Source organism: Triturus cristatus, chromosome 12 (assembly GCF_964204655.1).
Source record: "Triturus cristatus chromosome 12, aTriCri1.1, whole genome shotgun sequence".
Taxonomy (NCBI): Eukaryota; Metazoa; Chordata; class Amphibia; order Caudata; family Salamandridae; genus Triturus; species Triturus cristatus.
The window spans coordinates 301,297,050-301,322,379 of NC_140595.1; positions in this window are offsets into that span (position 1 = coordinate 301,297,050).

Here is a 25,330-nt window from a genome sequence, read left to right on the forward strand (position 1 = left end):
ATTTTTTGTCAGGGGACCAACCCATCCCACCCGTCTCACCATCAAGATTGCATTAGCAGACTCCATGCCCACCCCCTTGAACCTACATAGCAAATCAATACACTTATTCTTGAGTTGATCCCAAGACTCACTTTGGTTCTCTTTTAGAGGTGGTACTCCGGCTAAGATTAAAGCGTAAGGACATGCCTCTGGCGGTAGATTAAGTACCGGGGTGGCATGTTTTATAGGCCGGGTAGGGATGATTGACTCATGGTTAGTAAGTGTAGTTAGATTGGGTGGTACTATCTCGGGGGCGGCGGCTATTGGATGTGGGGGGAGACGGGGGGGATAGGTATTCACAGACATTGATGACAAAGATGGTGTGCTAACCAAATAGCTTGATGCAGAATTGCTGGGCAAGCACGCCCTACTGCCATCACATTTATCACATATGTTATTTACTGCAGTTAAGGTGCGTTTGCCACTTCCTTCTTGAGTCCCCTTGTTGGTGGCCTCCATGTCTTTCAGTAACCGTTCCCCCCTGCATTGATCGATGATAAAAGTTCCTTTCCTTTTTGCATCTTCCTTCTTAACTAGGCTTTCCAGTCTATCCAGACGTTTAAAAATAAGATTAAATTGTTTATCCATTAGACTTTTCAGTTGATTAAAAGTTGAGTCCACAATAGTATCAATTAAGTTTTCAATTGGCCGTCCCGGCATGCCATGTGCAAGTGTTGGCTCAGTTTGTGTTTGTATACACGATGAGTTAGTGGCTGCGGTAATGGTCGATGAGGCATCAGTACTATTGATTGGGCCCTGTAAGTGTGTGCTTACGTTAACCGATCCCGCGTTTGCTATAGATTTCCCACGTGTCCACAAACTCAAAGGGGTGGGTTGGGTTTTATTGTTGCGTGGGGGTTGTTTCCTTTTGGCAATAGGTGCTTTAGTAATGCCACTCTTCCTTTTTCCCCCAGTGGTCTTGGAAGCTGGGGCTGATTTAGCGGTGATGGGAACAGCATCCATTTCCTGCTGTGAGTCAGCTATTTCAATGATGGGGGTAGCAAACTGATTGACCTCTATAAGTCCAGATGAACTTTTATGTTGAGTGGGGTTTGCAACTATTATGTTAGGTGTGAGCGGCACAGGAATCAGAGAGTCAATATTAACCGCACCACGGGACATAGGTAGATCGACTGTTTCGTTAATAAGGGTATTTTGACCCAGTGAGAGTCTCCGTTCGGTGGCCTCAATTTCCGACGTGACCAACAGAAAAGCATCTTCTATCATGCTTTCCAGGGCCGACGTGATGATGGGAGGACTCCTAGGGCCCGGACCAGAGGGGTTTGCAGATGCTTTCCCCATGGAGAATAAATGCACAAACTAACCTTTGTTCCAGATGAGGAGAGTGCTTGTCCGAACAGCAAATCAAGGGAGGTGGCCCGGCCCTGCCACTGTCTGCCCCTGACGGCCACAGACGGCCCGCCCTCTGCCCGGGCTCAGCCCGGCGACACCCGCGCGCGTCCCGCGACGCGGGGGGAACCTCGGCTGAAGTAGCGCCTCCGGGCGCGCTTTCCGGCGGATGTGGGCGGGTCACTGGAGGGCTGCTGGGGGCTGTAGTCCTCCTCCACAGCGGCCTCGGTGCAGTGGGAGGCGGCGAGGGAGACTACCAGCGGCTCTGTCCCCCAGCCCTGGAGCCAGGAAAGAACTTCTGCGTAGCGCTGCGTTGGCTGCTCAAGGTATGATCCCCCCGCTCCACCGGGGGAACCTCGGCTGAAGTAGCGCCTCCGGGCGCGCTTTCCGGCGGATGTGGGCGGGTCACTGGAGGGCTGCTGGGGGCTGTAGTCCTCCTCCACAGCGGCCTCGGTGCAGTGGGAGGCGGCGAGGGAGACTACCAGCGGCTCTGTCCCCCAGCCCTGGAGCCAGGAAAGAACTTCTGCGTGGCGCTGCGTTGGCTGCTCAAGGTATGATCCCCCCGCTCCACCGGGGGAACCTCGGCTGAAGTAGCGCCTCCGGGCGCGCTCTCCGGCGGATATGGGCGGGTCACTGGAGGGCTGCTGGGGGCTGTAGTCCTCCTCCACAGCGGCCTCGGTGCAGTGGGAGGCGGCGAGGGAGACTACCAGCGGCTCTGTCCCCCAGCCCTGGAGCCAGGAAAGAACTTCTGCGTGGCGCTGCGTTGGCTGCTCAAGGTATGATCCATTCTGGTAAACATTTCACCGTTCTTTCTCAGGCTGGGACACTCTGCGACCTTGGCTTCTCGCCAAATTTGATGTCATCGTTCCAGGCTCACTTTCAGTGTACAGTTCAATCACATAGCTCAGCTTACTTCAGTTACACATGAGAGGCCCAAATGCACACTAATAATAAAGTCAGAAAGACAAATGTTACTTAAAAAAATAAATGGTTTCACTGTATACTACCCATCTCTACTCTTCCCTTTTATTTATTAATACTCTACCCGCATTAGCATTAGTTTAATAGCTTGTTTTCTTTTCAGAAAAGCAGATGCCATGCAAATGAGCCTTTAAGCCGCGATGTTAGTGCCTGCTGCTCATGCGCAAGAATTTCCATTCCAAGTGTTATTTTGTCCTACTGAGTAGATGCAGTTGTCCCATGCGCAGCAAAGATTCCCAGTTTAAAGCTGTTTTAGTCCTTCGTCCGTGTTATTCACATTAGTAAACACATAGCAGGCTTCACTAATCCGCATGTTTGTGTGGTGCGCATTAGTTTAACACAAAACAATCTTATTAACTTATTAGTGAGTTAATCGAGTGGATTGCATCAGAGCAAGTCTCTATTCTACAAGTCCTTGCTCCATCACCACCATGCACCCCAGCTTTTGATAGTATGAGTGATCTGTTATACCCAGCAGTGCCAAAGGTAGCCCTGTTGTCTCTTCTAAAGAGCTCCTAACCACCTCCCAGAAGTTTTGAATACAGCAGCAGTGCCAGATTGTGTGAAAAAATGTGCCTTCCAGCTCACATTCTCTGAGGCAAGCCACATCTTCCCCCCTGCCTATCTTACAGAGCTAGTTCCATGTATAGTAAGCCATGTGTGGCAACAACGTCCGCATTTTGGGGGTGCCGGAACGAGCGGAGAGGCAGGCAGCCGACCTCTTTTTTGAGGACTTGATCACCTCCTACCTCAAGCCGAAGGGTCTCTCCAGATTCTTTTCCGTTGAAAGGGCGCACCGTGTACCTGGAGGCCAGCCGAAACCCGGGTCTCTCCCGCGGCCCTTGTTGGTCTGGATTTTTAACTTCAGGGACAGGGACACTATACTTCAGTGTACCCGGTCGGGGCCACTGGTGGAATATCAAAATGGTTGTGTCACCTTTTTTCCCAGACTTCACCCTCAAGGTACACGACAACACCGCAGCTTCTTGAATGTAAAGAAAGCCCTCCAGGAGAAGGAGTTGAAATATGCTATGCTCTTCCCTGCCAAGCTATGGGTGGAATCGGACGGAAAGGCCTGGTTCTTCACCACTCCCGAGGAGGCCTGGGACTGGCTGGACAGTTGGCCACAGTGAGCCCGAAGAACAAACTCGGCAGGGGGACACGGATGGAGGAGGGCGCTGACAGATCCGACGGAGTCTCCCCTCCCGGAGAACAGTTGGAGGCAACGGGAGGGATTGAATGACTGGTCTGTATGTTAAATTTCTTGAGGGTGCTGGGCCTATTGTTTTCCTGAGGGATGTACCAGTGTGCTAGCCCTGCTGGTGCTGCCGACTCTGTACCTGGCCTCTGTTGAGGGCCCCACTGTTGACATTTTTGAATAGATTCAAGGTGACTTTCAGTGTTTCCTGGACCCCCTTGCAAGGGGCAACAGTATCCTTGAGGGGTTGAAAGGCTGTTTCCGGACTAATTTTGATTAATTCTTTGTTACTACCAGTTGCTTACTTTTCTTGAGACGGCTGCCCGGTTGGCTAACGCACCCACAGGTTTTGTACTAGGTGGGCGATAGGCATTCTGCTAGTTTGGGTGGGTGAGAGGTTCTGTCACCGCCAAGCAGGGAGGCAGGGTGGGGGGGGGTTGGGGGCTGTTTTTTGGCCTTTTTGGGGGGTTTTGAAGGGGGTTTGTTTTCATTTGTATTATGATCTCTTTGTTTTACAGGCAGACCGCATTTGAATGGTATCAGACCAAAGCAGATATTGGTTCCCTTTTCTTGGTGCTCTTGTTGATGACTGGTTTCTGGAGTGTCAGTGGGTTTCCCCGCGGGGACCTCTCTGTCCAGGTCCCATCAAACTTCTATGTCCCTTTGACTTTGAGCCATGGGTACGGCGACTAGACATCGGCTGAAGCTATTGTCCTGGAATGTTAACGGGTTGGGTGATAAAATCAAGAGGGGTGTGGTTCTCCAATATTTAAAGCGACACTCTCCTGACGTTGTCTTACTACAAGAGACCCACCTGTTAGGTAATGCATGCAAGGCCCTTTCTCGTTGGGGTTTCCACTTGGCTGCCCATTCGGCCTTTGGCTCCGGATCCCGGGTAGTGGGCATACTGGTTCGAAGGTCGTTCCCCCTGACTGTCGATTCTGTCCGTACGGATGCCCTGGATAGATATGTCGCCATCTCGGGGATGTGGGAGGGATGCAAGCTCAACCTAGTCTCGGTTTAAGTCTCACCAGGCCTGCATGCCCAAGCCTTTGCTGGCCCTCAGCGTTCTCCTTCATGGCCTACCTGATGGCAGATTACTAATGGGGGGGTGACTTCAACTCCATTGTCTCTGACACCCTTGATCGATGGCCCCAGACTAACTTGCCCCCCTCCCGTAAGCGGATCCATGGCTTCTTGAGCGCGATGGGCCTTGTGGATATTTGGAGAGGCCTGCACCCGACTGACCTCCAGTACACTTATCTCTCAAGGCACCATCATAGTATGCCCCGGATCGACTACATATTGACTTTAGCACATCAACTCCACACTGTTAAGGACGTATGACATCTGGCCAGGGTGATATCTGACCATTCACCAGTCCAATGTCAGATAGAGGTGGGCGAGCCAACGGTTGGTCGGGTGGCACCGATCAACTCCTGGCATCACCTGAATCCCTCCATCAGGGATAAGGTCCTGAGCGAGTCGAAGCTTTATTTTCAGGAGAACGAGGGGTCGGTGGACTCCTCATCAGTATTATGGGAGGCCTACAAGACGGTTATTGGGGGGGGGTGGTTCTGGCACAGGTTGCCGGGCAGCGTATAGAAAGAGGTGCCACATTGGCGCATCTGGAGGGTGAAATTCTAGATTTAGAAAACACGATCTGCACACAAGATTCTGCGGAAACGCTCCAAAAACTCTGCATTAAAATCAAGGAATTCTCTGACTTGGCAACGGAGGCCGCCAAATCACACCATAGGGCCACGCTCAGTCGAATTTATGATGTCGATGACAAGGCGGGCAAGCTGTTGGCCTGGTTAGATCACAGGGACAGGGCCCAGCGCGTGGTGGTGGAGATAGAAACAGATTCACAGTCCTGTCTCTCCGCACCACAGGTGATAGCGAACGCTTTTGGCCATTACTATCAAACACTTTACACGTCCCACTCGGTACATACTGAGGAGGAGGCTGCATCTCTCCTACGTAATATCTTGTTACCGCTCCTTATGGAGGAGGAGGGCGCCAACCTCGACCTCGTGATTACAGTTCCAGAGGTTGAGAAAGCCATACACAACCTGCGTGGGGGAAAGGCATCGGGCCCTAACGGTCTTCCTATAGAACTGTTCAAAATCACGCGAGCGCTTCCTCGCTGAAATGTATTGGGATAGTAAGGAGAGGGGTGTCCTTCCTGAGGACCAGAGACTGGCCACCATTGTCAGTATTCCCAAAGTGGGCAAGCCTGCCACCAAATGTTCGTCTTACTGGCCAATCTCACTGCTCAATTGCGAAGCGAACATCCTAGCGAAAGTTCTGGCCACTCGTCTGCTCAGGGTCCTCACCCGCCGGGTCCATCCGGACCAATCGGGCTTTCTGCCAGCGAGAAACACCTCACTCAACCTGCGCCGGCTCTACGGAGTGCTGTGCCAGGTAGACACAATCAGGGAAGATGCAGTTGTGGTGTCCTTGGACGCGGCGTCAGCTTTTATCGAGTGGCCCTACATGTTCGCTGTACTCTGTAAATTGGGGTTTGGATCAGAATTTACCAATTGGGTGCGGCTTCTGTACGGTCAACCGCTCGCACAAGTGGTGGTGAATAATAGGAAATCCCCTGTTTTCGGTCTCGGTAGAGGCACCAGACAGGGTTGTCCCCTGTCCCCTCTTCTTTTTGCGCTGACCCTGGAGCCCCTGGAGGCGTGGGTCTGACAGTGCCACGCTATTAGGGGTCTTCAGTGGACGCAGGGCTGGGAGGACCGCATTTTGCTATACGCGGATGATATCTTACTACACGGGAGGACCGCATTTCGCTATACGCGGATGATATCGTACTATACCTGGCCTCCCTGATGGCGTCTTAAATGTGGTCCTGGACATATTTAGTGTTTTTGGCAGATTCGCGGGCTTTGGATCAACTGGTCCAAATCGGTGCTCTCTATCCTGTATGGTGGGCGGCCCGCGCTTCCCCGTGGTTGTCAGCTAATGATGGCTGTGGATGGCTTCAAATATCTGGGAATCTGGGTCTCCAAGGATCTATCTAGATTGTATGAGCGTAATCTCCGACCACCCCTGGTGCGTCTCAAATCGGACGTTCAGCACTGGAAGTCGCTCCCATTGACCATTCTGGGGCGCGCAGCTCTGTTCAAGATGATGTCCCTTCCCAGACTCTTATACGCATTGCAGAACACCCCACTTCCAGTTGCCACCTCATCTTTCAGGGCCATAGACGGTGTTGTTCACAATTTACTGTGGGAGGGAAAACCACCCCGTATTGCTATGCACAAATTAACCCTGGGCTGGTTTGATGGGGGTATTGGGCTGCTGTACATTAAAAAATACTATTGGGCCACGCAACTTGTAACAATCAATCAGTGCACGTATAGGTCACAGGACGACCCGGCCTTTTGTTTTGACAGGTGGCTCCTCCCAGGGGGCAGCTTTGAGGGCACGTTATACACATGGTCATTGAGACCTACTCTGTCGGGCCCGACCGGACATGCTGTGCACGTGTGGAGGGCGACGGCTAGGAATCTGGGATGGGAGGGCAGGCTCACGCAGGCTACGCCACTTTGGCACTGTGCTATATTGGGTAGACTGATTCGCTCAAAGGGCTTCGACAAATGGGACCTTCTAGGTATTTCCAGGGTGGGCGACCTTTGGAAAACGGGGGAGGTGGTTACCTTTTCCTGACCGCAGCAAGAGTTTGAACTCACCCAATCCGAATATTTCAGATATCTTCAATTTAGACACATGCCCTGTATACGGTTCTTCCCAAGGGTAGCGCCCACCCTGAATCATCCCTACTTGAAGACAGGATACTAGATGGTGATCTGCCGGAGAAGGCCATATCCCTTACTTATAAAAAGCTCATCAATAATACGGCTGACCCCCTGACCCGTCTGCGAGCTAGCTGGGATCATGATGTGGCGAGTCTTGATGATGAGGAGTGGCAGGCGGCAGTGGCCTCTCCGCGTGAGGTGGCCATCTCCTCTTGGTTCCGTTTGATTCAATTGAAACTTCTCCACCGATCCTACTTGTCTGGGCCTCTGCTGGTAAAAATGGGTTATGCTCTGGAGGCTGGCTGTGTACGTCACTGTGGACAGGAGGGCACATTCATTCACACCCTCTGGGAATGCGCAGTAATCAGAGATACTGGGAATTGGTGGTGCACCGTATGGAAGAAGCATTGGAGCAACAGGTTGACTGTAACATCAAGCTGGCATTGTTGAATGTCTGGGGCCCAACAGATTTGACTTCCAAAGAACGCACATGGGTCACGCTTGGGCTCATGGTTGCCAATAGGAATATTGTGCGGCTGTGGAGATCTCCGCATCCACCGACAGTTGACTGGGCCAATGATATGGACTGGTGTATGGTGACAGAAAAGTCCATCTATGAAGCCAGTGGGTGCCCGAATAAGTGAACGCAAATATGGGGACAGTGGAATACTTATAGGGGGAAGATTTGTGAGCCGCCTAGATCTGGGGAGGCCACTGAAGGGGAGTTATGACACTGAGAAATGGTTATTGTGAATGACCTGTTTGATATATGCACTGCCAGGAACCTTCTTAAATATAACATGTATGCCGATGATCTGTTTACCAGCTGCTTTCATTATGTAACGTGCCTGTTTCTTTAATAAAAAATAATTATTAAAAAAAAAAATCTTTCTTCCAGTGGGGAGTCTTCTTGTGTCTCCTCCTTTAGAGACACACATTCCCTAAGGGCACGTGTCAATTGACCATAACGCAGCTATTGTGTCTCAGACATTTGATGCTCCTTTCTCAAGAAGTCAAAGGGAATAACCCTGTTCACATCACACACATCCACCAGCGTGGAAAGGCTGGTACTGTCCTATCCCTGAAAACCTTGCTGAGACACCATGGGGTGCAGCTGGAGCCCACCCACAATGGCGTCCTCTGGGTCAACATTTGGCCCCATTCCCTCCCTGGTAAATTTCCTCCAGATATCTACCACTGTCCTGTAGCCTGGTTTCTTCGGGCAGCAACATGCCTCGTATAGTGCGTGCAAGTAAGTCCTGTCTTTCGTTCTTATCCTGTTGAAATGCCGGGTCATCCCAATCTGCAAATGCGCAATTGTTTACTACACTCGCCTGTGCTGAACCATAATATTTCTACACGTTATGAAGGGCTATGCCTCCCTCATATTTAGATCTCTGAAGGACTACCATAACAATATGAGGCTGTCCATCTGCCCCCAGCAGTGTCCGCACTATTGCGTTCACCTTTGTAAAAACCCATCCGGGATCTTACATGGGCTGTTCTGGAGGGGAAACAACCTTTACAACGCAGTCATTACATCGCACTACCTTCACATTGCAGTCATTACATCGCAACATCCTTTACATCGCATGTCATTACAATGAAGCCATTACATCGCATGTCACTACAACTCATGCCATTACAACGCATGTCACTACAACGCAGGCATTACATCGCAAATCATTACAATGCATACCATTACAACGCATAGTACCCTTACACTATCCAACACTTACCCTCCTGTTGCACTCACTGCAGTTAGAATAGTAATTATTACCCCATACTATCCTACACTTACCTTAAATGTGATGTAATGGTATGCATTGTAACGGTATGCGTTGTAAAGGTATAATGCGATGTAATGGAATGCGTTGTAAAGGTAGTTTCTGAAAATGCATTGTAATGGCATGCGATGTAAAAGAATGCATTGTAAAGGATGTTGCGATGTAATAACTGCGTTGTAAAGGAATGCATTGTAAATGTATGCGTTGTAACGTCATACATTCGAGACTGCAATGTTTCACGTCTTGCTCCAATCTTTTGTGCAAAGGTCCCAGATTTGCCTCATAATCCGAGTTTGGATATTTAGTAATCCAGATTCCCAGAAATTTAAAATGTTCTGTCTCTATCTGCAGCAGCAAATATCTCACAGTCTGTGCAGTGTTCGGGCCGTATAATAAAATATCGTCAGCATATAATGAGATGCACTCGTCCGGCACATCACCCCCCGGCCATCCCCAGACCTGAACATCTATCCTCACCCATTCAGTCAAGACTTCTATTGCCAGAGCAAACAAGATCGGCGAGAGTGTATACCCTTGACGAGTGCCCCTTTGCACTCTAAATTAACGTGACATGCGCCCCTTGGTTTGTATTCTGGACATCGGCCTATCATAGAGCAGTTTGACCACACAATGTGGGGCCTAATCCCACCTTGGCTAGTACCCCAAAGAGGTATGCCCACTCTACTGAGTTGAAGGCCTTGTTATCGTCTACTGCCGCCGAGCTGTGGTAAGGCTTCTCAGGTTCAGCCTGCTCGAGCGATCTAGCATAAGACTATTCTGATGCGGGTGCACCAGCACTGTCACCACCGCCCTTAGTCTGGTCGCTAGGAGTTTGGCCACGATCTTAACATCAGCATTAAGCAGTGATATGGGCTGCTATGATTGACACCTATCTTTTTTATTTTTTATTTATTTTTATTTATAAGTTTTCATCAAATACAAACAACACCAAAAGAAAAACCATTGTTGGCATGGAAAGATTGCTGGGACATGATTATCGCATTAGACAGATGATTTATGCAATCTCCGCGTAATGCCTATCCATCCGTAGCGGGGGCCTCCGCTCAATCGAGAGGATGGGCTCCGAGGTACCTCTGCATTGGTTCCTATATATTCTAACCCCGTCCAGGCGGCGAGCACTCCCTCCCCGCTCCCCCATGTTTGTTGCCATCGCTGCGCGCTTTTCCCTTAATTAGTACTTGACCACTTCTTGGTGCCTGAAAAGGTCGCAGTTTTATTTTCACAACAAACATTTTGGTAACAGGAAATCTTCATATTTCAAATTTCAACACTCATGGTCTTATTATAGTCCTTCAATGACCATGTTTCATTTTTATCTATTGTTCATCATTTTCTCTATTCGCATTCTGGACCCAGCCGCCTCAATTGCCTGGGAGAGGAGAGAGGGGCCCCAATCCCTGTGTTTCGATTCACGGGTCTAGGCTTCAACTTGCTACCGATTTGGAGGGTGTCCCTTTCTGGGCATGCCCGGGCTGCAAGTGCCGTCCCGCTCGTCCTGTATCCTTTCGGGGCCCTCCCTTCTCCCAGCGGTCTCTGCCGTTTGGCATCCCAAGGACCTTACTTGAGCATCTACTCTATTTTCTTGTGGCTGGGTCCTCGTCATCTTCTCCGTCTGTACCCCTGCCGTAAGGCATCCCCGGGGTACTGTGGGAGTGTCATCTTTGTTCTTTCTCTGGCGGCACGCCGCCCAATGGCTCCCCCAGTGCCCCTGCCGTGAGTCATCCCAAGGACACCATGCGAGCCTTTCATCTATCTCCTAGTAATTTTGTTCTCTACTAGGTTCCTCGTGTCAGCTCCGCTACCCTTCCCCCCTACGGCTGCGACGCCCGTATCCATAGGTGTGGGTGGGTGGGCTTCTCTTCTTCTTTTGCGGGGGGGAAATTTGAAATGTGGTTTCCCGGGCCATTGGCCCTTCTTAACCTCCCCCTTGCCTATCTTTCTCGCCCCCTGATTGGGGGGGGGCTTTCTTTGTTTGTGGGCCTATCCATGCCCTCCCCGGCCTACCCGGGTTTTCTAATTGCGGGGGGTGTGGCGTGGGGGGGTCCCGCCGCCGGCCGGCGTTCTACCCAGGCCTCCATCGGGTCCGGCTTTGTCTTCCCCGGCCCGGGTCCTGAGGGCGCGCCTGAGCAGGCATTAATTCCCAAAATTCAGATAACTGGTTATGGCAGAATGCCGTATCCTTGAGCCATTCATTCACACGTGGGCTTCACATGCGGCCCCAACAGATTGCCACTCACCTCTTTGCCAGCAGTAACAACATAGCTGCTAGTTTCCTATTCTCTGCTGGCACCTTACGTACATATCCAAGAAGGGCAGTTAGCGGGGAACGTTCAAATCTGTATTTTATCATTGCCTCCAACATATCGAAAATGCATCCCCAATATCTAGCAACATCTGGCAATTCCCAAGCCAAGTGCAAGAAGAAGCCTCCGGCGTCTTGCATCGTACACACCGTGCATCCACTCGCAAACCAGCCTTATGCAGCCACACAGGGTTCCTATACAGCCTGTGAATAAACTTGAAATTAATCAGTCTCAATCTATATTTGGGTGACAGCTCCATGGCCTGCGCACAGCAATATGACCATGTGCCCTCCTCCAAAGGGGCTCCCAGGCTTTTTTCCCCATTTGCGCTGAGCTGGGGGGATACTTATCGGTGACTCACACTGCATACTGGAGTACAAGCGGCTAATGAGTTTGCGAGGTGAGGGGTTAGCCAAAAACTCTTAAAAGACCCGGAACGTTGGTGGTGCCACCGGGAACGAGTCGATAGAAATTAAGACACCTTCCGGGAACGCCCACCCCATTGTGTAAAGCTGCAGCTTTCGCAATCGCTGGCAGACCCCTGTCTCTGCAGTAAAGGGTAACGCTGGGTGTCTAGTGAGTGGCACTTAGGGTGCGAATAGTGTGTCCAAACGTGCTCTTTGCCGAAGTTCTTGCCACGCCCATACTGTGCAGCCGACCGGGTTAACTTCAGCTCGTGGACAGCTCTGTGGTCTAAACAGTGTCATATGCAGCAGAATCAGGTCCACCTGGTCACTTTCCGGGGCAGTGTGCGCCATGAATTGGGTCAGATATATGCAATGAAACCTAAACTTAGACTGTGCACAATTATAGTAAAGCTCAATGTCCGGAGCACCCAGGCCCCCTTGTTCAAACGGAAGTGTTAGGGTCATCCAAACAGCTCAAGGCTGCTTTTCCGCCCATACAAGAGATATCAAGTTTGAATGAAGCCTCCTCTTGAATTCTGCAGTGAGAGGGAACAGGCGGTTGATGAAAACGTATAAAAACTTGGGGAGTATCACTATTTTGGTGATGGCAATTCGGCCAGCCAGAGACAACGGAAGAGACTTTCAGCGGTTCAGCCGGCTCTCCAGCCACCCCATGAGTTTGCCGTAATTGTAACGCCACAGCTCTTCAAAGTCCCTACTAAGCCAGATACCCAGATATTTCACTGGGGGTTCTGCCCATTTGAGTGGAAATTGCGACTGGAACGTGCCAGGGGCCGTAGTGAGCGGGAAGATCATTTCCCCAAGTTATTGTTATGCCCGACAGGTCTCCAAACCCTAGAATTTCCCAAATGAGGGGGTTCGAATTTGTCGCCGGTTGCTTGATGTGTAGGGTCACATTGTCTGCGTACATAGACACCAGGATCACCCGGGGGGGGGGGGGTAAAGGCAAGGCCATGCTGTGCGTGATGCTGCCGCAGTCTTGCTGCCAGCGGCTCCATAGCCACAGCAAAGGGGGGGAAAGCAGGCACTCGTGCCGCGAGCCACCTTGACAAGAGGGGGAGACCAGTCCATTGAGCCATAGTCTTGCAGTCGGGGCAGAATATAGTACAGCGATTTTTTTTTTTAAAGAGGGACTCAGACCGATGCGGGAGAGAAGTGTATAAAAGTATGGCCATTCCAAGGTATCAAAGGCCTTGGTAGCATCTAAAGAAACGGTGGCGGGGGGAGTGAGGGATCTACTTCTTACAAGGTCACAAAAGGGTGCAGAGATTATGTGATGTGCCCCTGCCAGGGATGAAGCCACACTGATCAGGTCTAAGCATTGTGAGGAGCAGTGGGAGCAGCCAGGTGACCAACTGCGTTGCGAGAATGTTATTATCAAGATTGATCACCGATAGTGGGCTGTAGGAATCACACAGCTGAGGTTCCTTTTCTGGTTTGAGAATGGTTATGATTAGCGCCTCTAGGAAGGAGGGGGGAGAGCTCCCCGCTCCAGTGATTCCTCGTACATGTTGAGGAGCTGGGGTGCGAGAAGTGGCGCAAACTCCTTGTAAAACGCGGACGTAAGTCCATCCAACCAGGGGCTTTGTCGCTGGGCATAGCCCGGATCACACAGATCACCTCCTCCTCTGAGAACGGCTCGTCAAGGTATCTACCAATTCAATTGAGTCAAGGAAGGGGATTAAATTGGGATGTGCTACTGACTGACTGACTGGCGTGCGGCATATAGTATGGAGTAGAAGGCAAGCATTTCTGCTTGTACCGCCTCCTGTCCAACAACGAGTCCGTCATCACTGACGCGTAGCTCGCTAATGTATTGGTTTGCCAATTGCTTTTTGCGGAGGTCTGCCAGTGTTTTTCCAGCTCAATCTCCTTTGCCATACTGGCGAGCTTGTGCCTCCTTTTCCAGATGATGTGTCTCTCTTTGTGCTGCCTCCTCAAATTCCACCACCTTTTCCTTGATTTGTCCTAGAATGGCTAACTGGCTGGATGCGAAATACTCTGATTCAAGAACCCGTATCTCCCCTTCAGGGCGCCTATGGTCCCCTCTGAGCGAGCGCAGGAATCATGCCTGCTTGGCAATGCACTTGCCTCTAAGCAAATTTAAATGCCTCCCACAATGTGGACAGAGAGTCCAGCAAGCCACTATTTATCTGAAGGGTGCCAGCGGGGAGCCTCCAGCTGAATGCCCTGTCCGGTGCATCGGGCAGCAAGAATTTGAGCAAAACCAGAGCATGATCTGAGAGACTACGGGCAAGGTGAATGCTAGTGTGGACCCAAGTGTCCACATCTTGCAACGTTAACCAATAGTCAATCCTGGACCAGGTGGGGCCCACTGTGGACACACATGTTCCCTCCTTACTGTGAAGATGTCGACAATGCCAGACATCTACCAATTCATGGTCCTCCATGAGGGCCTGCAGCTGTTCCGCGGCCCGCGAATGAGGTCTGCGGGATCCGCCCGATCTATACTTTGCCTGATCTAGGATCACATTAAAATCCCCTCCCCATAAAATCACTCCGGGACCCAGGTTCTCAGCCAGTTGCCAACCTCACTGAAGAAATGTGGATCATCTGTATTGGGGCCATACACAGATATCAGCCTAACCTGACAACCTCCAAGCACCCCAGTGACCATTACGTATCGCCCTTGAGGGTCGCATAGCACGGTGCGCATGTGCCACGGGAGCCCCCTCCTGAGAATAATGGCTGTGCCTCTAGCATAATTGGAGTAACCCGCTATTAATTTTTTTCCCATCTATCCCACCCGGAGGCACGCACAACTAGAACGACAAGTGCAGCTCCTGCAAAAAGCAGATGTCTGCACCATGACCGTTAAGATACGCAGCAACCAGTTGCACCTTTCTACAATCCCTCAGTCCACGCACATTCCACGTTACCGCTGTCAGTGTGGTCACTCTGCTAGCATTCTCGTCCATGCATGCGATCACATAGATTCATGTACGCCAGCACCGAGACAGCCGGCATAACATGTTGATGGGAGGCCAGAGAGGGGAAGCGGAGGAGGGGGAAAGAAAAAAGAGAACATTTCAGCCAATTTAACCCGCCCAACAACCGAAGAACCCACCCCCACCCATTACAGCCGCCCAACATGGCTGAAAGGTATTGCCCCTATCCCAAATGGGCTGCAAGTGGCCAACTGTTAGATACAACATGGGACTCGTCCCAGAGGGTGGAACCAGGGACTTGGTGTATCCCAGTGGTTGAATGCTGGGTGGCTGGATGAGAAACGCCCAAGAGAGATAACCTCTCAAGCAGTCGGGCAACTATGTTCGGTTCCTGTGTAGTTAATGTGCGGGATAAGCACAACTTGTGGAAAAGCACAGGATAGAGTCAAGCCCCGCTGAACCATGGAGACCCCAATCCAGTCAGCGTCTTGGCGTTTGATCAGGTTCTCAGTCGTTTTCACTAAGAGGTTCCTTTCCACCGGACCTTTATCTGCACATGCTGTTGATTTGGATTGCTTGAGACTGCATACAAACTTGGCAGCATGTTTGGGGTCGATGAAGAACGAGGTTTTTTTAGCGTGAAAAATATGGAGCTTTGCAGGATAGAGCAGAGAATACTTGATATCCTGCTGCTGCAGCAACCTTTTTACCAGCACAGACTCTCTTCTGGCAGCCTGGACAGTCAAAGTGAAATCAGGAAAAAAAGAAACTGCGTTGCCCTGATATCTGGTTTCCTGCAGGTCTCAAGCCTTGCGGAGCAGAACATCGTGGTACCTACAGTTTAATAGTCACATAATTATTGGTCTGGCCAGGGGTCCCGGGGGGGAGTCTCGGGCCGAGGGACCTGTGGGCTCAACAAACCGCTGACAGGGCATCACCGAAGAGGGACCAGAGCATTTCTTCAACATATTCCTCAACCTGGGTCAGAATTCGCAAATTATTGCGTTGTGACCTGGCCTTGAGGTCTTAATTTTTGTTCCTTAAGACCTCCAGTACCTTCTCCATACGAAGCAATTTCTCATGGGTAGCAGTTCCCTTATCTTCTAGTGCAGAGGTCCGCTGCTCGACCTCCGCGATGCGCCCGTCGGGATTCAACACCTTGTCCCTGAGCTGATCCAGGAGATATGACATAGAGTTGATTTTGAAGTCAATTGCTGACAGAGATTGCTTTAGGTCTGTGAACATTTCATGGATGTTTGGTTCTGGGGCCGATGAGGGGTTCATGGTTGTTTCTGATTGCTCATCTACTGGGGGGTGCCCCCCCCCCCGGGGGTCTAGCGCTGCTCCAAGGAGATCTTTGGTTGTCTCGAGTCTGCTTTGCTCATGGTTTGCTGCCTTTCCCATGTGCCAGAGAGTGTATTCTGCCAGAGCAGATGTGCCGGTTACAGTGACTGTCTTGATGGGGTGCAGCTTACCACCGAGCTCCCCTGCCCGGGCAGCAACCCCCCGGACCCGACAGCAGCAGGGTCCGGTAGGCCTGTGCGATGTCTGCCCTGGACCTAATTCGCTGAGACGTAGCAGCGGGGTGTTTCGGTCCCCCCAATCCCCATGACATTGGGTGCCCCCTACATGAAATCACAGCCCCCTCCCCCCCAAGGTCTGCAGTCAATTAGGGCACCAAGTACAGCAGTCCGTGCAATGGAGGGGGGGGGGCACCTAGCTTCCACCAAATTTATTTTCTTTGCCAGTCTAGGCTGTTGTGCCTGGGTGCTGTCTTTACGCCGGGACCGCTCGTCGCCACCAGCAGGGCCTGTCGCGGCCTAGTTGTATCCTGCTGGGGTCCGGCACCGAGCCACGCAACGCAGAGCCGCCTGGCTTCGCTTCACAGCGCACTCCGCTGCCATCCACCACATCCCACAGGGCAGGCCTCGATCATGCACGTCGGCCACTGTTCCCCCGGGGCATTTGTGGTGAAGAATGAAGGATGGTGGGGTTACATTTACAGCCACCATCTCTTCCCCTCTGCTGCTGCTAGCGCTCCTACCTTGCCACAGTGGTATAGTCAGCAGCGCCGTATCCCTCCGCACTGGGCCCCAAACAGGCCGAGGTCTTCAGCTCAGTGGGGTTCAGCAGGGCCAAGTCGAGAGAGGCTGCAGCTCACTCAGGTCAGCCACAGCGCACCAGTCTCATCTGCCTGCCACACTAATCGGGTCCCCAGGCAGCCTCCGCTCCTCCTCAGTGCCGGCGCCAGGCTGTGTCTAACCAGGCGGTCTCCCAGCAGGTTCCCCTCACTGGATCAAGCCTTGCCGCTCGTCCGCCCGGGTCACTTGGGAAGGCAACCGTGCACGGTCGCTCATGCAGTGTACTCCTATCGCCTCTGGACACTCCGGGCCTCATCGGGGTCCTCCACCCTCCCGTACCAGGGGGATCTGGAACTAGGCCCATTAATGAGCGGCTCCCCACGGCCCGGTGTCAGGCCGCTCGTCCTCCTCACGCCACAGCTGCTCCACCACAAGCCAACGGGCCAGCTATTCTTCTCCCGACTTCCACGCCAAGCTCAGCCCCGCTGCACTTGCTTTATTCAAATAAGGCCCCTATTTTACTTCTGCAGGCGGCACCCACATCTCCGCTTCCTCAATGCTGCTACCTCGTCCTGGCATTCTGAGCCATTCAGCTTGCATCATCGGCTGCCGCACATAATCAGTGCCACACCCTCACATTTGTGGGCTGTGATGTGTAGTATTTGGGCCTCAGGCCCTCATGCCTGTAACATGATAGACACAGACACAAGTTGTATGGTTGTATAACTGGCCCAGAGCATGTGCGCTCGGCCCCTTTTATTATCAGGGTCACCTGACTGGTGACGTCTGTGGTGGGTGGGTGTTCAGTGGGTGACTCAACAGGCAAAACACTAGAATGGTGATCGGACGATCACTACATCCCTCCCAAAATTTAATAAAGGTCAAAACAATGAAGTCCGAACCTGTGGGAGAGAGAACACAAATTGCAAACAAAATATAGGTCAGTGATAATGACTTCCACATAGTCTCTTCGCTGATGGTCAACTGCCAGCACGGGTATCCTTGCAGCCGAGACCACTCTGTCTCCTTGGCACAATGTCCGGGTGTTCTGTGGATGTGCTCTTTTGGACTTGCACTGTGGAAGTGTGCTTTACAGTCTCTTCCTTCTTGTACTGCAGTCAATGAAAGGTGCCGATGTAATGATGGTGGATCATTGGTGTGTTAATTTCCTCTGTATGGTCCTGGTTGAGGGGTTTTCTCCAACTGGTGCTTGTCTCCAACAGGATGTGCAGTTGCAGGATATCCCTCTCACTGATACCCCTCTCTCGTGGGTGTCCCCTCTCACTGGACGACCCGGAGGTCCTTTGTTGCCAGGCTTCCACTGGACCGGTGGACTGCCGCCTTGTAGCTCCAATTGCGTTGGAAAAGTCGCTACGGGTCCTCTCTCCATGTCCGAAGCTCCACCTGAAACAGGTGTTGTTGGCACTTGGTCCTTCGCGCGCTACCTCTATTCTCCTAGGATCTCCAGAGCAAGCTTCAACAGTCCATCTCTCGTTTAGGGACCCACTGCCACCGGTGTCCCTGAGGCCTCTGCCCCTTGGATATCCACGGTCCTATGTCCGTTCCATCCCAGATGTGGTTGTTACCAACAAATCGGCCAGCTCGCCTCAGTCGTCCCCGGGTGACCTTCGGGTTTGCACATAGATGTGTACTTCCAGTGGTGCTGATGTTTTCCAGGAACTGAGTTCGGATGTCCATGCACCTTCTCACTTTCCTCTTCGTCTGTTCCCCTTCCGGTGTGTGTTGTGTTGATCTGTCACGTACACCTCTTTGCTCTTCTCCTTTCCTCTTCCGGTGTTCCCCTTCTGGTGTGTGTTGTGTTGATCTGTCACGCACACCTCTTTGCTCTTCTCCTCTCCTTCTCTTCTTCCTTCGTCGTGGCGTCGTGCCACTCAGGATCTGTCTTTCTTTTTCCTTTCTTTGCGAAGCGGTCCAGTCTTCTCACCTTCTTGCTCGTCCTTACCAGGCTTCTCCGTGTAGCGTGCACTCTACACGTTTCCCTGTCTCCTTTTCACTCTGTGACTGGACCGGTCATTGTGACCTTCTTTCTCACGATTACTTCTGATTTCAAAGTGATGTTGTTGGACCTCTCGTCCGTCTGTTTCTGGTCCTCTTCGCGGACCTCTCCTGGGGTCCTCTTCATTGACGTCCCCTCAATTTTCCTCTTCGCTCCCGCTCTGACCTCTTGACAGGTCAGCGTGCTCTCTGACCTCTTGTAGGTCGGCATCCTTCTTGCGATCATCTGATGGGTCGGCTTCTCCTTTGCGACCATCTGGCTGGTCTGCGTTTTCCTTGAGACCATCTGGCTGGTCGGCTTCTCCATTCACTGACGACAATCTGGCTGGTCGGCTTCTTCTCTCCTCTGGCGACCATCTGGCTGGTCGGCTTCTTCGTGCTTCTGGTGGTTCGTGCAATCACCTCCTCTTCTCCGCAATCACGTTGGCGTAGCGCGCTTCTGATGGCGCTATTCGTGACCTCAACAGTAATTTAGCCACTGTGAGGCTGTCATTTCTTCTGGTGGGATATGCCTCTACCCATCTCGAGAACAGGCACACTATGACAAGTACATATTTTAATCCTTTTTGTGGGGGTAACTCAATAAAATCTAATTGCAATCTTGTGAATGGGCCTTCTGCCTTTCCAATTTTTCCCCAACTGACCACTGTCTTCTTGCCTGGATTTAGCTGCTGACAGATTAAGCATTGCTGGCAAAGACTTTCTGCGACTACCCTAAACTTTGGATTATACCACTTTTGTCTGCATAGTCTAATCATGGCATCCCTACCAACATGTGTGTCTCCATGATACATTCTTGCCATTTGAGAGAGTAAGCAATATGGCATGACAGGTCTGCCATCAGTGTACACCCATACATCATCTCCTGTCCTTCTTTCGCAACATGACTTTATCTAGATCTCTCTTTCTTTCTCCCCAACTTCATCCTGCAACTGCTTAACCTCATCCCAATTTTCTAGAGCTTGTTTCAATCTATCAGTTAAGTGCCATTTTATTTCTTGCACAATATTGAGCAATTTGGTCTGCATAACGGTTACCTGCCACCACGTAGTCATTTCCTGACTGGTAAGCATCACACTTAACCACTACTATTTCTTTTGGCAATTGTATTGCTTCCAATAATTCTTTTACATTTTTGCCATTTCGGATTGGAGATCCTGAAGAGGTCAGAAATCCCCTCAGGATCCAAAGTTGGCCGAAGTCATGCACAACCCCGAAACCATATTGACTATCAGTAAATATGGTTATTTTCCAATGTTTCCCAATTTTGTATGTCTTTGTTAAGGCCACCAATTTGGCTACTTGTGCAGACTTGACTTCCGGTAAAGAGGATGCTTCAATGACCCCCGTTACTTTACATACAGCATACGCTGCACTGACTCCTCCTTCCTCTGATCTCAAGCAAGAGCCATCTACAAACAGGGTCTCTTCCTTTAAATCGGGACAAGGCTTGGTACACATCTCAATCACATCCAGACAACCATGATCCACTTAATTTTTCACTTCCTCACAACATGGGTCTGATAATAGGGTAGCAGAGTTCTTTATTGTACATCTGATTACTGTCACATTTTCTGCTCCCAGAACCACTCTTTCATACTTAGTCATCCCACTAGGGGTAAGGTGCTGTGTTGGAGGTCTTGTTAAAAGAATCTCAACTGAATGTGGAACATAAACTTTGACTGAATGTCCCATCACAATGGATTCACTTTGCTCCAGACTCATACAAGTAGCAGCTACTGCTTTTAAGCATCCAGGTAAAGCTGAAGCCACAGGATCCAAGGTAGCAGAAAAATATTCTACTGGACGTCGGCTTAGTTCATGTCTTTGAGTCAGCACTGAAAGTGCACAATTTTCTCTCTCACAACAGAATAATGCAAACACTTTCGTATAATCAGGCATGCCTAAGGCAGGGGCCTCACACAGACTATTTCGCAACTTCACAAAAGCTTCCACGCACTCATCATTCCAGACAATTGAATCTTTTGCTCTCTTTTGGGTCAACTAAATCAATGGTTTTGCTAGCAGGGAAAATCCTATAATCCACTGCCTACAGTACCCAACTACTCCAAGAAACATTCTCATCTCCCTTTGTGTCTTTGGTAACTGCATTTGATTGATTCTTTTTATTCTTTCTGGGGTAACTTTGCTCACTCCTCTTTCTATTTTATGGCCTAAATATTTCACTTCTTGCTGACAAAACTGCAATTTCTCCGAAGACACCTTGTGTCCTCCTTCGGACAAAGGGTTCAGTAATGCAATTGTGTCAGTGACACAATCTTCTCGTGATTTTGATGACACCAGGACTGAGTTTCTGGGCATGACCAATGTTTCTAGACATTTTTTCAAGATTTTATTAAAAATCAAGGGGCTCTCTGTATACCCTTCAGGAACTCGGCACCATGTCAAGATACGATCTTCAAATTTAAGTGCGAATAAATACTGGCTGTCTGGGTGCAAAGGAATAGAGAAAAAGGCTTGCCACAAATCAATTACTGTAAACCAGCCTGCATTCCAGGGCATCTGATAAAGAAGCACTGCTGGATTTGGCACTACGGGGCGTCAAGGCCAAGGCCCAACAATTTTGTTTCTTTTTTGTAAATCCTGCACTATTCTGTACTTCCCACTAGGCTTTTTAAGTCCTATTATTGGCGATATACAAGGGCTACTCATTATTTCTTTCAAAATGCCTTGTTTAATCATTCGCTCAATTTCTGGAGCAACTCCTGCTTTTACTTCTGGACTCATTTTTTACAGTTGTGTGTTTGGATAAACTGCTCCTACTTTCACCGTTACTTTCACTGGATCTACATTTGCCATGAGCCCAATATCTTTTCGTGTAAATCCCATACACCGCGATTCACTGTGGTTCTCAATTCTTCTGGTAATTCACTTTCAGTCATCAATGAAAACATTCCATCCACCTCTGTACCTTGCTTGGCTAACAACATTTTGTATACAACGTCCTCATCAGGAGTTTGGAAAGCGACACCATCCAGTGCACAATAGATTGTGCAATTCACTTTGCACAGTACGTCTCGTCTTAACAGATTTACTGGACTAGAATCACACGCTACAAATCGATGTATGTCTTTAAAATTTCCAATATGTACTTCCATTGGCTTTGTGATCGGGGTTCTAATCTGTTGATTTGACACTTCAACTACTTGGATGCTTTCTCCCAAGAGGGGTAGGTTTGGGATGTCTTCTGTTCTCACAGTAGACCGGGTAGCACCAGTATCCAATTGAAAAGTGATATCATTTTCTTCTACTTTCCCATCAATAAATGGACCTGATTGATCTACTGGCAAGGATGTGCCAAGTATGCACTCCTCTTCCTCCCCCCTCAGGCATCGTCATTACAAGTATTTCTCTTTGTTATTGTTATTCTGTAAAAGATATTGTAAAACTACAGAATTTTTCTTACCACTTCCTCCTTGAAATTCAACCTCCGCACTGTATTTTTGCTGGTTCACACAGTTTGGCATAGGAGCTAGTGGCACCTGATACTGTGGATTAACTACCTGCTGCGGCTGATTCATAATCCCTTCATTCTGCGTCTGTGGATTTAAATTTTGGTTTGTCCCATTATTATTCTGTATACTCTTACACTCATTCTTCCAATGTCCAAGCTTTCTGCACTTATGACAAGGAAACTTCTTCTTCGCATCCTCTCTATTCATTAGTCCTCTTAATTTACCACCATTTGCCACTTGATCATTCTGATTCTGCTCTTTTACCTGACTATCAGTCTGAGTGTTCATCTTCATTTCCTGCTGTTCTGCCAATTTCACTTGTGCCCACATCATTTTCTCTTTTAATTTTCTACGCGTTGCCTCAATGTCGTCTCTGCAATACTTTGCATATTTCAATATGTTGTCGATCGACTTGCTCTGCCAGCACAACATTTGCAGTTCAATCATCTGACTAATCTCCGGTTTCAAACCATACATAATCCGATACACAAAATGTCCCATATCCTTATCACCAATGTTCTTAAAACCACTATACTGCTTAAACACCTGTAGCAACCGCTCATAATATGCATGTACAGACTCATTTAGTTCTTGAGTTGCTCGATCTATCTTCACCCAATCCGTTTCTTTAGGAGGGATTTTGCCTTTCAGAAAAGTAATTACTTGGTGATATTTCTTCATCACCTCATCTGAGGGTGCTCCTGTTTTAGAATCTCTTGGATACTCTTCACTTGCCCAATCAATTGTAATCTTACACTCTGTTCATAAATCAGCAGGTACCACTATATCAAACAGACCATCCAGATCCTTCAACAGAATTTTGAAACTTTCACAAATCTATCAATCTGTTTGTACCATTCAGCTGGTTTCTCTCTTAAGCTAGGAAAATCATTTGTAAATGACAAAATATCCTGTCTGCTCCATGGAACATGAACATATCCACCACCAGGAACTTCTCTCATGCGACACAGTCTCTCTGCTTTTTCTGATTCTTTTAATAAGATGACACTTCCTTTGCTTGTGCTTCCTCCTTCTTTCTTTTCCACCTAGTTCTCCACTTGTCAATGTCTTCCAACTTCAGTAAAATATTCATTAACTCTTTCACCTGTAGTTTTCTTCCAGACACATTCATATTCTCCAAATCCTTATCAGTAAATTCCACTCCGTACGCTTTCTGCAATAAATTTGATCTCCCTATATCCACTCCAATTTCTGAAGCAAGCTCTGTCAATCTCGCATGAAACAATCTTGCATTTCTGGTTATGCTCCTACATATAAACAACAACTCCTCCTCATTGTAAAGAATCAACCTATCTATTCCCACATTTCCAGCAATCAATTCTTCCAACTCCACTTTCAATTTGTAAATATCTAAAATCTTTGGTGCTGAGCTTTGTTTTTCTATTCCCTGGCCCATCTCTCTAAATCTTCTGGAGTAACTGCTGTCAAACTTCTAGTTCCTAAAGGTACCATAGACCTTCTTTCTCTCGAACTTCCAGGTGTAATTCTTTTATGGGGTCTCGGTTACATTTTCCCTTATTGGGAGGTCCATTAATGAAATTACTGAATCGCACTCTGAATCGCACTCACTGACCTGATCATCAGATATTACTATTTCGTTTCTTGGATTACTCAAATGAGTTGTTACAGCTTGGGGTTTTGAGCAATTCACTTTATCCCCATATAATGGGATAACAGGACCTATGGTCAATGGTACTGTCAAGGCTTCAGGGCTTATATTCAATTGCCTTATTTTCTGTATTAATTCCTCCCTATTCTATTTAATGCTTCTCTTTCTTTGTCTTGAAGCACCCTATTGACTGATGTATCATGTAAAACTTGAGGTATTAAGGGTGTTCCTCTTACCGGTGCACTTGAAGTGACTCTACTGGGTCCTTCTTGGTACGGGGGAGGATTTTTAGTTAAAATATCCTCTATCAATTCATCATCTGACTAACCATACCCTGTCACATTCATATGTTTTGTTTTCTCCTTACACTTGCCTCCAGATTGTTCCTCTGTCATTAACACTGGGTATAAACCCTCTGATACCATAGCTCTTCTCCATTGCTTCATCGGACCTTCACGTGACTCACGCAAATATCTGGGGGAAAATCCTTTATATCTCCCACCTCTGCATTTCTCTTGTTCATATGATTCAGTCTCCCATTCTTCTAAAGCCTCCTACTGAGTTAACCTAGGTCTTGGTTCCAAACCATTCATTCTCATCCTCAAATTCTGAAGAATTCTCCCATTAAACATACAATTTTCTGGAAAAGCTAGCACTCCATCACCTTTCGTATATTCTATCCAATTGTCCAACCATACACAAGTATGATATCCTCTTTCCATCATCATAAAAGAAGCAGGCGTTTTCGGTGGCGGAATAGGAATTCCCTCTCTAGTCAACAAAGGATTACCTTTTTTAAGGAAATTCTTAATTCTCTTTATTAGCGACATTTTTCTCTGTTCTCCATACATTCTAGATGAACAATATATAAAATTGCATTCCGCAAAGCCTTGAAATCTTCTATCTGTACGTCTCACACTAGTAGTCCAATCAGAATTCAACATATAATTTCTCTTTCGACCAATCCTAACGCGGCTTCTATCTCTTTAACCAATCAGACTCAGGCTCACGCTCGTGGGCTGACCAATGTCAGCGCGGCCTTTTGTGACGTCAGTATTACTCCTCACTACTGACCCCTCCTTTACAATCTGCTTCTGTCACACGCCCGCTGTTTCAACCAATCCCAGCTCGGCTCCTGTGACGTCAGTGCAACTCCGGGGGCTGACCTTCCCTTCACAAGGTAATACGAAAACGTATTTCTTAATACTTTTCATTAATTTTTTCGTTAATAACAACATAAAAACATTCGCTACTCTGCCTGTTCCACTAAACAAAGGCTAGATTTTTACTTATTCTGGAGCCTCAGAATTGCTCATCTTCTTCTGTGAAGAAAAAACC